Raw genomic sequence first — 14,874 nt, 5'->3', positions numbered from 1 at the left:
ATCCAGAAATATGAAATTTGACTATATTACCAATCTATTTATATTTATATTACTACCTTATATTTATGAATCTGGCTACATTACTATTTTATTGTTTTGTGTGTTCTCTTTGCTTAGAATGCTCTTTCCCTTAGTCCTTGCCTTGCTGCAGTTGCTGGTCTTTCACCACACAGCTTGAAGAATATGACTTTCAAAAGCTTTACTAACTCTTCTGCCTGCACAGCGTAGTCAAGTTATTCCCTGCTATGCCTCATTTCTATTAAAAACATACTGTACTTACAGATCTCTTTCTGCCTACTTGATTGTCCTTTGAAAGTGATCATGTGGAGGGTGATATATTTATGCTATTTAGGAGTACAGACCTTGGAGTCAGGCCCAGATTTGAACATGAGCTGTTCCTCTTTTTGCCTATATGCCCTTGGGTCTGTTTCTTCAGTAAAATTATCTCATTTTACTCATTTTGGTGTTTCCAGGTTCTGGCACCATGCTCAGTGCCCTCAACTTTGTGACCTTTTTGTTGTTTTTTCCACGTTGTCTACCCCTCTGTTACCAAACCCAATCAGTAGGGGTCCTACCACTCGCTGCCAACAAGCAAAAACTCTAGAGGCAGAGTTGGTGGAAAGGAAGATTTTATTTAATTAACAAAATATCTGACAATTATATTTGTTATTACAATTACTACATAGATTCAAGAGCTGAAAATAACACAAGAACAAAAATCTTTACAAAAAATAAGATGTTAAAACGACATAGTATGTTATTACCTGAGAAGCAAGGCCTGAAAAGAAAGGAATTTCTTATTTAATAGTCATGTGTCTTTTCCTCTGGTTGCTGACAGGCTCCCAGGGACTGCAGCTGTTAACAGGTCCATGTGGAACCTGTAGCCTGAGCCTCTTCCCTTCTCTTCTTACTATCTTCCAGGCCCAGGGCCCAGGAACCCAGACCCTGGCTGTTGGTGTGGGGGCAACTTTGCCCTCAAGTCCCCGTGTCCACCACGGATGAAAGTAATACTACCAAGACATGATCTGCTTGGGGAGGGGAGGTGGCCAGTTTCTCAGAGGAAAAAGGCCAGGAGCCCCTTCCTCCAGGGGTTTTTATTGGGTTGTAATACACAGGAATACAGGGCAACAAGGATCAAACAGTAGAATACATTTCAAATAAATCTGAGGGCTTAGTCTGAGTCAGTGTCCGTCAGGAAAGGGGGTTGCAGAAACTTTGGAAGACATACTCATTTCCTGCTTGGACCCTTAACATATGAGTGAAAGCACTGTTAGCAAAGCAGGTTTCACAGGACTTTTAGGAATTCTTTCTTAATGCTGGATTTACCCCAGATACCACTCTAGCAAGGCAAGGAGCTGCACCACCTCCCCATTACAGGTTTTCGGGCTTAAGTGGGTTAGAGCCAGGAAGCGCTTCTCCCACAAGACAGGGGACTTGGGCTATGTCAGAATAACTGGGGGCAAGGGTCCATTGCTCCCTCTTTGTCGCAGCCCCCCACCCTGAGTTTTCCCATGATGGCCTACCAAGTGATTGTGTCTGTCTTAGGTTGTCCCTCACTGTGAGGAGTCTTACCCGTTGTGGATATCGACCATGCTTTCAGGGCAGGGAAGTAAGCTGAGGCAGCGTTTGCTACCAGAGACAAGCTTTGTCTCCTGTGGCTCGAATTCCGTAGGTCACTCACTCATCCTTGGTCATGGGAGGTAGTTACAGCTCCTGAAACAAGGCAGAGTGGTCCCCAACATGTTGGGAAGCTGAAGAGATGTCCACCCAACTGCAGGTCTCCCCCTTACCTGGCTTTCCTCTCAAAAGCCACCTGTGTATGCCACACAGACCTATTTGGCCTCAGTCTTGAAGCCTGCCCAAACCTGCCTGCATGCTTTCACTGCTTCTCTCCTTCTTGGGCTCCTTGCCCCACTTTTATCACCAGCTACCTCCTATGCCCAGCCACTGCCTAATCTCCCTCTGGGCTCAGACACTCCCCTGGATCCCCTCCTGGAGCCTGCTCTTGGGGGACTTCCTGTGTATCCTACCTCATCCCTCCTGTGATCCCCAGAATCCTTTGTGCACTTGTACACATCACTCTTGTTGCCAGGATGATTCACTCTCTTCCCTTTTAACACTCTGAACACTTATCTTACAAGGACAAGTGGATGAAGGTCCCATTCTTCTAGCACTATGCCAGCTAGCCAAAGGTACAGTCCTACCTATATCTTGGTCGAGAGATCCTTAGCAAAAGGGGGTTGTATTAGGGAGAAGGATCTTGCAAGTTCCAGGTCAGTTGGTTTTCCCTGGGAAGCAGCATGCATATGTCCAAAGGATGGCATTGCTGGAGAGGTTGGCAACCTTGTATTCTGGAGGCAACAAATTTGACAAGAAGGTTTGCAAGCACAATCAGAACTACAACTAAATAACCAAAGTAGGGACTGTATAATTCTCCCCTTTTCATATTTCTAGAACTTTTCTGTCCAAAGTCTTAATGGTAGAAAATAAAATTGGTCTCAAAATGAAGCTGATCAGCCACCCCACACTTCACCAACTCAACCATCTAGTCCAGTCAAACCATTGATTCGTAGGAAATGACATTGCAGTTGGGCTTCTCAAGTGGTGACTATACTGTCTCTAAGTCTGCAAGACTATCTTTTGAGAAGATGTTTAACTGCAAGACTTTTGCTATAATAATATCCAGAAGTGACAATTTGACAAATACTTCATGTCTACAAATTAAATATCTCTGGTGATGTAACCAGATGATGAGGATTTAACCCTTGGAAATCTCAATTTCTTTTCAGAATAGAAACACAAAACAGCCAAAATAAATAAAGGGAGAACTAGAACTACTGTTAGAACCTAGTCTCACACCAACTGGTCTTACTAACCAGTCACATAAATGACCTTTCCAAGGTCCCAAATGACACAAAGCTCCAATGTTAAAGACATTATCTTGCCTACCAGTGTGTCTACTGGTCTCCTGGCAGAGATGTGACCTCTTGCCAACCGGTATCATGGCAGAGACATGCTCACTCACCACAGCCAGACTCTTACTGTCTTCTGATGACCACTGGTACTACAAATGACTTTCCTAGGTCCAAACAACACAAAGCCCAAATGGCAGAGACATTGTATCACACCAACTAGTACCATAGAGAGCCCCAACAGGGTTCAAATGGCATGAATCCCCAATAGTAGAGAAATTCTCTTATCTCATCTGGACTCTAACTGGCACCAGATGACCTTATCCACGTCCAAATGACACCAAGCCCCAAATGATGGAGACATGATCTCCCCTCTGAACTCTAACCAGCACCAGACCTTTCCAAGGTCCATATACCAGAGGCGTTCTCTTGCCCACTGGTCTTTAATAGCAGAGACAGAGTATTCTCAATGTATACAAAATAGCAAGTTCCTCCAAGATCAGAAAGTAAGCAAAACATAACCATAACCAAAAAATGAGGTTTCTCTTCAAGTTTGAAACTTTCACTACTTTCTATACTAATTCAGGAATAAACATAACTGTCTTTCAATATTTTTGTACTTTTTAACAATGGGAAAGAACATGTTATAACTTAGAATTAAGCAGCCAATAGTCCCTAGATTTGTAAACACAAAAAAGTAAAAGAACATTGTCATTTTGCATAGGGGGTTGCTGTTTTCTTCTAAAAGAGAGATTTCAAATCTGCTTCTGGAGTGCAGGCCCAGCTGTCCTTTTCAGCATTGACCACAGCAACAGTGTGTGAGTACTCCTCAGGCTGTGCCTGTTTTATCTGTGTTGGGTGGATCCAAGGCTTAATTCCCATGAGCTTTAGAGAAGAATGCCTTGTCAGTAGGATGTCATAAGGACCAGTCCATTGTTTAGCTAGCAGCTATTCAGGGCTTTGAGTCTTCCAAGTCTTTAGTAAAACTTGGTCTCCCAACTGGAATAGGTGTAAGAGCTCATCAGATGGGTAGGCAGAACTCAATGAACAAACTTGTGCAGAATGGTTATTGTTTGCCCTAAATGTTGTACATATTGCTTATTTTTTTTTGGCACATGCTCCAAATCTAAAGGGGGTGTTCCTAAAACAGAAATTTTGAAGTCTCCAATAAATTATCTCAAAAGGGCTTAAGTTCACTTCTCAGTGCCACCCTAATTTGGAGCAAAGCAATGAGGAGTGCCTGGTCCATTTCAAATGCATTTCCTGGCATACATTGCCAGGGTCTTTATATTAAGTGATTTATTTTCTGTCTTTCCCATAGATTGAAGTCTCCATGATGCAAGTAGTTTCCATTGTCCAACCTTCTGGGAGATCTCCAAACTGAACAGTGGTTCAGCAATAGAACAATGCTTTGAATGTTGTATAGAAGAGCAAACCTAGTAATCGCTTATATTTTTTTCACATTTTTATTGTTCAAATAGAGTTGTCTCCATTTTTCCCCCCAAAACTCCCACCGCCCTACCCATTCTTGCCTTCCACTCTCTATCCTACACCCTTTTGCTTTGTCCATGTGTTCCTTATATGTGTTCTTTAATGACCCTTTCCCCATTTCTCTCCATTATCTATCTCCCTGCTCCCCTCTGGTCACTGTCAGTTTGTTCATTATTTCAATGTCTCTGGATATATTTTGCTTGCTCCTTTGTTTTGTTGATTATGATCCACGTAGAGGTGAGATTATATGGTATTTCTCTTTTATCATCTGGCTTAGTTCTCTTAGCACAATGCGCTCCAGATCATCAATGCATTCGTAAACAATAGGAGATCCTTCTTTCTTTCTGCTATGTAGTATTCCATTGTGTAAATGTACCACAATTTTTGGATGTTTCATTTGCTGATGGGCACTTGGGTTGCTTCCACCACTTGGCTATTGTAAACTGTGTTGCTATTAACATAGAGATACACCAATTCTTTTGAATTAGTGTTTCAAGATTCTTAGAGTATAAAGTCAGCAGTGGAATCACTGGGGCAAAAGGAAGTTCCATTTTTTATCTTCTGAGAAAATTCCATACTGTTTTCTACAGGGGTCACACCAGTTTGCATTCCCACCAACAGTGTCCTAAGGTTCCCTTTTCTCCGCAATCTCACCAGCACTTATTGTTTGCTGATTTGGTTATGATGGACATTCTGACTGGTGTGGAGTGGTATCTCACTGTGGTTTTAATCTGTATCTCTCTGGTGGCTAGTGAGGCTGAGCATCCTTTTATATGTCTCTGGGCCCTGTGTATATCCTCCTTGGAGAAGTGTCTGTTCATGTACTTTACCCAGTATTTAATTGGGTTATTCGTCTTCCTGAGTGGAGTTGTGTGTATTCTTTATATATTTTGGAGATCAAACCCTTGTCCAAGGTATCATTGGCAAATATATTTTCCCATGTGGTTCTTCCCTTTTCATTTTGCTTATGTTATCTTTAGCCATGCAGAAGATTTTTATTTTGATGAAGTCCCATTTGTTTATTCTTTATGTCCCTTGCTCTTGTGGGTATCAGAGAAAATAATGCTGCATGGAATGTTTGAGATTTTCTTTTCTAAAATCTCCTATATGATTTTTATGGTATCATGACTAACATTCAAGCTTTTTATCCAGCAAGAGTTTATTTTTGTACACAGTTTAAGTTGGTGGTCTACTTTCATTTTCTCCATGTAGCTGTCCAGATATCCCAACACCATTTGTTGAAGAGATTATTTTTACTCAATTTTATGCTTCTATTCCCTTCGTTGATATTAACGGACTATAAAGACTTCAGTTTATTTCTGGACTCTCTATTCTCTTCCATTGATCTATGGGTCTATTCTTATGCCAGTACCAGACTGTTTTGATTACTGTGGCCTTGTAATATAGTTTGATATCAGGTACTGTGATCCCTCCTACTCTGTTCTTCTTTCTCAAAATTGCTGCAGCTACTTGGGCTTGTATATGGTTCCGTATAAATTTTTGAAATGTTGTTCTATATCTGTGAGATGTGTCATTGGTATTTTAAAAGGGAGAGCATTGAATCTATGAATTGCTTTTAGTATGGACATTTTGATTGTGACAGTTCTTCCAATCTGTGAACATGGTATATGCTTCCATTTATTTGTGTCTTCCTTAATGTCTTTCTTTAGTTTTGTATAGTTTTTGGAGTATAGTTCTTTTACCTCCTTGGTTAGGCTTAGTCCTACATACTTTATATTTCACATTGCTATAGTAAATGGGATTTTTTTCCTGATTTCCCTTTCATATATTTTATTGTTGATGTACAAAAATACCTTTGATTTCTGAATATTGACTCTGCATCCTACTATTTTGCCAAATTCACTTATTAGGCAAAGTGGATTTTTGATGGAGTCTATAGGATTTCTTATGGACACTATCACGTCATGTGCAGTGAGAATTTTGCTTCCTCCTTTCCAATTTAGATGCCTTTTATTTCTTTTTCTTGTCTGATCATTGTGTCTAGGACTTCCAAAACTAAGATGAATAGAAGTGATGAAAGCAGACATCCTTGTCTAGTTCTTGATATCAGTGGGAAATATTTAAGTTTTTGTCCATTGGGTATAATGTTGGCTACAGGTTTCTCTATATGGCCTTTATTATGTGGAGGTATGCTCACTCTACTCCCACTTTGATGAGTGTTTTTATCATAAAAGGGTGCTGTACTTTATCAAGTGATTTACTGCATCTATTGATATGATTATGTGATATTTGTCTTTCCTTTCATATATGTGATGTATTATGTTTATTGATTTTCAACTGTTGAAACATCCTTAAATGCTTGGGATGAATCCTACTTGATCGTGATGTATGATCTTTCTAATGTACTGCTGAATGCAGCTTGCCAATATTTTGTTGAGGATTTTAGCAACTATGTTCATCAATGATGTTGGCCTATAGTTTTATTTCTTTGATTTGTCTTTTTCTGGTTTGGGGATTAGGATAATGCTGCCTTCATGAAAGAGATTGGAATTTTTCCCTTTGCTTGGATCTTTTGGAAATATTTTGAGAAAAATAGGGGATAGCTCTTCCTTAAATGTTTTGCAAATTCTGTGAGACTATCTGGTCCAGTGTTTTTGTGTGCTCAGAGTTTTTTTATTGCTTGTTCAATTTCATTAACTGTATCAGCCTGTTTAAATTTTCTGCTTCTTTTTCATTCATTTTTTGTTATTTTTTATATTGTTGTTCAAGTACATTTTTCTGCTCCCCCCACCCTCCCAAACACCCCAGTCCTCCGCATCTCCATCCCCCATATCCAACCCCCTTGTTGTTGTCCACATGTCCTTTATGATGGTTCGTGTATTCACCCTTTCCCCCCATTATCCCCTCCCCTCTCTTTTCTGATCACTGTCAGCCTGTTCCCAATTTCAATGTCTTACTACACTTTACTTGCTTGTATGTTTTGTTTATTAGGTTCCTGTTAATGGTGAGGTCATATGGTGTTTGTTTTTCACCACCTGGATTATTTCACTTAGCATAATGCTCTCCAGTTCCACCCATTATATCTCAAAGAATAGGAGCTCCTTAATTCTTTCTGTGGCATAGAATTTCATTGTGTAAATGTACCATTGATTTTTGATCCATTCATTTACTAATGGGCACTTGGGTTGCTTCCAGGACTTGGCTATTGTAAACTGTGCTGTTATGAACATTGGGTTGCAGAGGTTCTTTTGGATTGATGTTTCAGGGTTCTTAGGATATCATCCTAGAAGTGGAATGCTGGGCCAAAAGGCAGTTCCATTTTAAGTTTTCTGATAAAATTCCATACTGTTTTCTACAGTGGTTGCACAGATCTGCAATCTAACCAACAGTGCTTTAGGGTTCCCTATTTTCCACAACCTCTCCAAAATTTGTTGTTTGTTGGTTTGTTTATGATGGCCATTCTCCCTTGTGTAAAGTGGTATCTCATTGTGGGTTTTTTTAAAGATTTTATTTATTAATTTTTAGACAGAGGGGAAGAGAAGGAGAGAGAAGGAGAGAGGAGGAGAGAAATATCAGTGTGTGGTTGCCTCTCATGAGTATCCTCCTGGGAACTGGATGGCAACCCAAGCATGTGCCCTGACTGGGAATCAAACCATTGTTGTTTGGTTCGCAGGCCCATGTTCAATCCACTGATCTACACCAGCCAGGCCTCACTGTGATTTTAATTTGCATCTTGCTGATGCCTAGCAATACTGATCATCCTTTCATATGTCTGTGGACACTCTGTATATCGTCCTTGGAGAAGTGTCTGTTCAAGTCCTTTGTCCATTTTTTAAATTGGATTGCTTGTCTTCTTAGAGTGCAGTCATGTGAGTTCTTTATATATTTTAGAGATCAAGTCCGTGTCTGAGGTATTATTGGCAAATATGTTTTTTTCATGTGGTTCTCTTTTCATCTTGCTGCTGTTTTCTTTAGCTGTGCAGAAGCTTTTTATTTTGATGTGATCCCATTTGCTTTTATTCCTTCCTTTTTGTCCCTTGCTCTAGGGGACATATCAGTGAAAATATTGCTGCATGGAATATCTGAGATATTTCTGTCTATGTTCTCCTCTATGACTTTAATTGTGTCATGATTTATATTTAAATATTTTATCCACCTTGAAATTATTTTTGTATATGGTGTAAATTGGTGGTTGGATCTCATTTTTTTCGAATGAAGCTGTCCAGCTCTCACAGCACCATTTGTTGAAGAGACTATCTTTGCTCCATGTTTTGCTGCTGACTGCTTCATTGAATATTAATTGACTGTAAAGTCTTGGGTTTGTTTCTGGGCTCTCTATTCTGTTCCATTTATTCATGTGTCTGTTCTTATTCCAGTACCAAGCTGTTTTGAATACAAAGACCTTGTAATACATTTTGATATCAGGTATTGCAATTCCTCATACCTTGCTCTTTTTTCTCAAAATTGCTGCAGCTATTTGGGGTCATTTATGGTTGCATATAAATTTTTGAACTGTTTATTCTATATCTGTGAAGTATGCCATTGGTACTGTAATAAATATTGCATTGAATCTATAAATTCCTCTGTGTAGTATGGACATATTGATGATGTTAATACCTCTGATCTGTGAACATGGTATATGTTTTCATTTGTTTGTGCATTCCTTTATTTCGTCCTTCATTGTTATGTAGTTTTCTGAAAGCAGGTCTTTTACTTCTCTGGTTAGGGTTATTGCTAGGTATTTTATTTTTCTTGTTGTTATATCAAATGGGGTATTTTTTCTGATTTCTGTTTCTTGTATTTCATTGTTGGTGTACAAAAATGCCGCACCCACACCCCAGTCTGGTAGTCTGCACCCCAGACCACAGAGAGGTCCTGCTAGAACCAGAAAAAACTGGTTTGGACAGTTTGAAACCAACAAGAGCAGGTTCTGTGGGGGGTTTTTTGTTTGTTTGTTTTGTTTTATTTTAGTAATTTTTTAGTAATCTCATATTTTTTAAATTTTATTATTGCTTTATCTTTCAATACATTGTTCCTCTCCTTTTTTTCCCTCTTTTAGTCCTTTCCTGTTTTAGTTCTTCTTTCTTTTTTCCCAAACTTATCACTTTTCCTCCCTTCTCCTGCCTTTTCTTTTGTTTGTTTGTTGCTTTGTTTCCTTTTATCCACAAGAGACACAAAAAACTGGGAACTGCGAAAAGACCAGAGTGGGAACCAAAGAGGGGGCACCTCAGCAATAGAGACAGAGAGACAAATTTCACTTTGCTATAGCAGAGAAGCCACAAGTTGCTACATATATGTATTATTATTTTTATTGTTCTCTCTTCTTTTATATATTAATAGAATCTTTTTATTCCTCCTATTTCTGTATAGACTTCTTGGTCTTGGGTGGTTATATTGTATTATTTGACAGCTTTTCTTTCCTCCACAGTGTATTGCAAATTTTCTGTACTTCATGGCACTTGTTTTCCTTTAGCACACTACCCAAAGCTCTGTACCCCCTATTCAGACAGATCACATACAGTCTGTTATATGATTGTTGCTTTAATATTATTGTAAATAATAGCTGTTCTATACAACTGTAAATACTTCACAACACATCTCCTGGATATTAGCCCACTTTACAGGTTTCTCAATTATATTACTGTAGTGATTAACTCTATTTGCTCACATACTACACCTAGTTACTGTTCTTTCCTCTCACCTTACCTCAAAATCTAACCACCCCCAACCTCACTACTTTCTAGATCCAACTCACAAGCCTTTCCTCCCCAACAAGAAACTTATCTTTTGTCTATCCTTTCTTAAAAATGGCAAGTTGGGTTGAAGATTACAGTTAACACTATATATAGCCTAAAGATCTTCTATCTCTTCTCTACTGGCTGTGATTGTAAATATCATAAAATACTCTTCTGCTGTCATAAACCATTTTGCCTTCCTCTCCAACTGATCACACACACACAGACACACACACACACAAAGAAAGGAGTAGGTGGAAGCGGAGAACATCAAGATACCTGCAGGAGACTGCACCATGAATTTCACAGGTATTCTACCACAGAAGTTCACACCCAGGGAGTCAGAACAGATCAATTTAACAAGCTGAAGTTAATAAGAAGAGTCTCACAAACAATGGGAAGACAAAGAAACAATCTCCAAATGAAAGGAAAGGTGGAAGCCTCAGGAAGAATGTTATATGAAATAGAGGCAAGACAACTATCAGATATTGAATTCAAAACATTGTTATCAGGAAATTCAAAGAGCTCACAATGAGCTACCAGAAACTACAGGAGAGCTACAATGAACTTACTGCAAACTATATCAACATGAAAAAGGAAATAGAAACTATCAGCAAAGACCAAGAGGAAATGAATACAATTTCTGAACTGAAGAACACAGAGAAGGAATCAAAAGGAGGATTGATGAAACAGAAGATTGGATCAGTGAGTTGGAGGACACAGTAGAAAAAACACCAAGAACCAGCAAGAAAACGAAAAAAGGCTCAGAAAGAATTAAGAGAGATTAAGAGAAATGCAAGACATTATGGAACATATAATATCTGAATAATAGGAATACCAGAAAAGAAGAAAAATAACAAGGGATAGAACACCTATTTGAAAGAGTAATAATAGAAAATTTTCCTAATTTGATGAGAGAAAAAGTCACACAAATCCAGGAGTCAGAGAGAGTCCCAAACAAGAGGAGCCCAAAGAAGCCCACTTCAAACACATCATCATTAAAATGGAAAAATTCCAAGACAAAGAGAGAATCTTAAAGGCAGCAAAGGAGAAAAAGAAAGTAACATACAAGGGAGCTCCAATAGGATTAGCTACTGACTTCTTAATGGAAACATTTCCAAGAAAGAAGAGAATGATGAGAAATGCTCCAAGTAATGAGAACCAGAGGCCTACAACCAAATCTCTTTTACTCAGCAAAGCTCTCAATCAAGATAGAAGGCCAAACAAAGAGCTTCCAAAAAAAAAAAAAAAAAGAAGAAGTCTAAAAGAATATGCCTCCACCAAACTAGCTCTACAAGAAATACTAGCCCTGGCTGGTGTAGCTCAGTGGATTGAGCACGGGCCTACGAACCAGAGGATCGTGGTTTGATTCCCAGTCAGGGCACATGCCCGGGTTGCAGGCCAGTTTCCAGCAGGGGATGTAGTTCCTGGCAGGGGGTGCATGAGAGGCAACCATGCATTGATATTTTCCTCCCTCTCACCTTCCCTTCCCCTCTAAAGATAAATAAATGAAATCTTTAAAAAAATAACAATAAAAGAAATAGTAAAGCACTGCTTTAAGGAAAGGAAGGAAAAGAGAGAGACAGAGAGTAACTCTGGTACACAAATGGCAATGAATAAGTACCTATCAATAATAACCTTAAATGTAAATGGATTAAATGCTCCAATCAAAAGACATACAACAGCTGAATGGATAAGAAAGCATGAACCACACATATGCTGCCTATAAGAGACCCACTTCAGGACAAAAAGCCCTACACAGAATAAAAGTGAAGAGATGGAAACAAATTTTCCAAGCAAATGGTCAGGAAAAAAAAGCTGGGGTAGCATTACTCATATCAGGCAGAATAGTCTTAAAAATTGGCCATAAAAAGAGACCCAGAGGGTCACTTCATACTATTCAAGAGAAGAATTCACCAAGAACACATAAACATTGTAAATATATATACACCCAACATAGGAACACCAAAAATATAAAAAAAAATCTTAGAGGATTTCAAGAAAGACCTTGAGAGAAACACAATTATAGTTGGGGATTTTAACACCCCACTGTCAAAAATGAATAGATCTTCCAAGCAAAGTATCAACAAAGATATTGTGCCATTCAACAATGCCCTAGATAAAATGAACTTAACTGATATATAGAGACCCCTTTATCCCAAAGAAGCTAAATACACATTCTTTTCAAATGTGCATGAAACATTTTCAAAGATAGACCACATGATATAAAAGATAAGAAGCTTCAACAAATGTAAGAAAATTGAAATCATCTCAAGCTTTTTCTCTGATCACAAGGGACTAAAACTGGAAATCAACTACAAGAGAAAAGACATGAAACATTCAAAATCATGAAGATTAAATAGCATGCTATTAAAAAACAAATGTGTCAAGAATTATATTAGGGAAGAAATCAGAGTTCCTGGAAAGAAATAAAAATGAACTCATGACAACCCAAAACTTATGGGACACAGCAAAGGAAGTCCTGAGAGGGAAGTTCATAGCAATACAGGCCTACCTAAAACAAACAAAAACATTTCAAACAAACAACCTAACCCTCTGCCTACAAGAACTCTAGGAACAATAACAAAGACAGCCCAGAGCAAGTACAAGGAAGGAAATAACTAAGACCACAGCAGAGTTAAAAGATATAGAGAAAAGGAGCACAATTCTAAGGAACAGTGAATCCAGGAGCTAGTTTTTTAAAAGGAAAAACAAAATCGACAAGCCTTTAACCATCCTCATCAAGAAGAGAGAGGACCCAAATAAATACAGTCAGAAATGAAAGATGAGAGATTACAAGTGATGCCACAGAAATAGAAGGGATTGTAAGAAAGTACTATGAAGAACTATATCCCAACAAATTTGAAAACCTTGGTGAAATAGAAAAAATTCTAGAAAAATATAATCTTCCAAAACTCAATGAAAAAGAAGCAGAAAACCTGAACAGACAAAAAACAGCAGATGAAATTGAAGCAGTCATCAAAAAACTCACATCACACAAATGCCTTGGACCAGATAGTTTCACAGGAGAATTCTACAAAGCATTTAAGGAAGAGCTAACCCCTGTTCTTCACAGAATATTCGAAAAAATCCAAAATGATGGGAAACTCCCAAATTCTTTTTATGAAGTCAGCATCATCCTAATTCCAAAACCAGATAGGGACATAACAAAGAAAGAAAACTTCAGGCTAATATTGCTGAGGAACATAGATGCTAAAATCCTCGACAAAATATTGGCAAATCGCATCCAACAATACATCAAAAAGATCATACACAATGACCAAGTGGGATTCATCCCAGAGATGCAAGGATGGTTCAATATTCATAAATCAGTAAATGTAATACATCACATAAACAAAAGAAAAGACAAAAACCACATGATCATATCAATAGACATGGAAAAAAAGCTTTTGATAGAGTACAACACCCATTTATGATAAAGACACTAAGCAAAGTGGGAATAGAGGGAGCACTCCTCAATATAATAAAGGCCATATATGAGAGACCTACAGCCAACATCATACTCGATGGGCAAAAACTAAAACCTTTTCCACTAAGACCAGGAACAAGACAAGGTTGTCCACTTTCACCACTTCTATTCAACATAGTATTGGAAGTTTAAGCCACAGTGACCAGACAAGAAAAGGAAATAAAATCCATCCACATAAGAAAAGAGGAAAGGAGTAAACAAAACTGGCATTGTTTGCAGATGACATGATAGTGTACATGGAAAATCCTATAGCCTCTACCCAAAAACTGCTTCAACTAATAAATGAATTTGGCAAAACAGTGGGATACAAAGTCAATATCCAGAAATCAAAGGCATTTTTATATACTAACAATGAAACAGCAGAAGTGGAAATCAAGAAAAAAATCTTATTCGATATAACAAAAAGAAAAATAAAATATCTGGGAATAAACCTAACCAAGGAGGCAGAAGGCCTGTACTCAGAAAACTACACAACACTGAAGAAATAAATCAAGGAAGACACAAACAAATAGAAACATATACCGTGATCATGGATTGGAAGAATTAACATCATCAAAATGTCCATACTACTCGAAGCAATTTACAGATTCAATGCAATACCTATTAAAGTACCAATGGCATATTTCACAGACATAGAACAAACACTTCAAAAATTTATATGGAACCATAAACGACCCTGAACAGCAGCTGCAATTTTGACAAAGAAGAACAAAGTAGGAGGGATCACAATACCTGATATCAAACTATATTCCAAGTCCACTGTAAACAAAACAGCCTGGTACTGACATAAAAACAGGCACATAGACCAATGGAACAGAATAGAGAGCCCAGAAATAAACCCAACTCCCAAAGTCAATTAATATTTGACAAAGGGGGCAGTCACATAAAATGAAGTAAAAATAGCTTCTTCAACAAATGCTGTTGGGAGAACTGGACAGCTACACGCAAAAAATAAATAAATAAATAAAAAGAAACTTGAGCACTGACTTCCACCATATACCAAAATAAATTCAAGGTGCATAAAAGATTTAAATATAAGTGTGACACCATAAAAGTCCTAGAGGAGAACATAGAAAAATCTCAGATATTTCATGAAGCAACATTTCTACTGATATGTCCCCTAGAGCAAGAAATATAAAGGAAAGAATAAATAGGATCTCATCAAAATAAAAAGCTTCTGTGTGGCTAAAGAAAATAGTATTAAAATAAAAATACAACCAACTGTATGGGAAAACATATTTTCCAATGATACCTCAAACAAAGGTTTAATCTCCAAAATATACAA

The sequence above is a fragment of the Sturnira hondurensis genome, unplaced genomic scaffold, assembly GCF_014824575.4.
Source record: "Sturnira hondurensis isolate 20B ecotype Veracruz unplaced genomic scaffold, ASM1482457v3 Scaffold0025370, whole genome shotgun sequence".
In the NCBI taxonomy this organism is placed as follows: domain Eukaryota; kingdom Metazoa; phylum Chordata; class Mammalia; order Chiroptera; family Phyllostomidae; genus Sturnira; species Sturnira hondurensis.
This window is presented reverse-complemented; position numbering follows the sequence as displayed.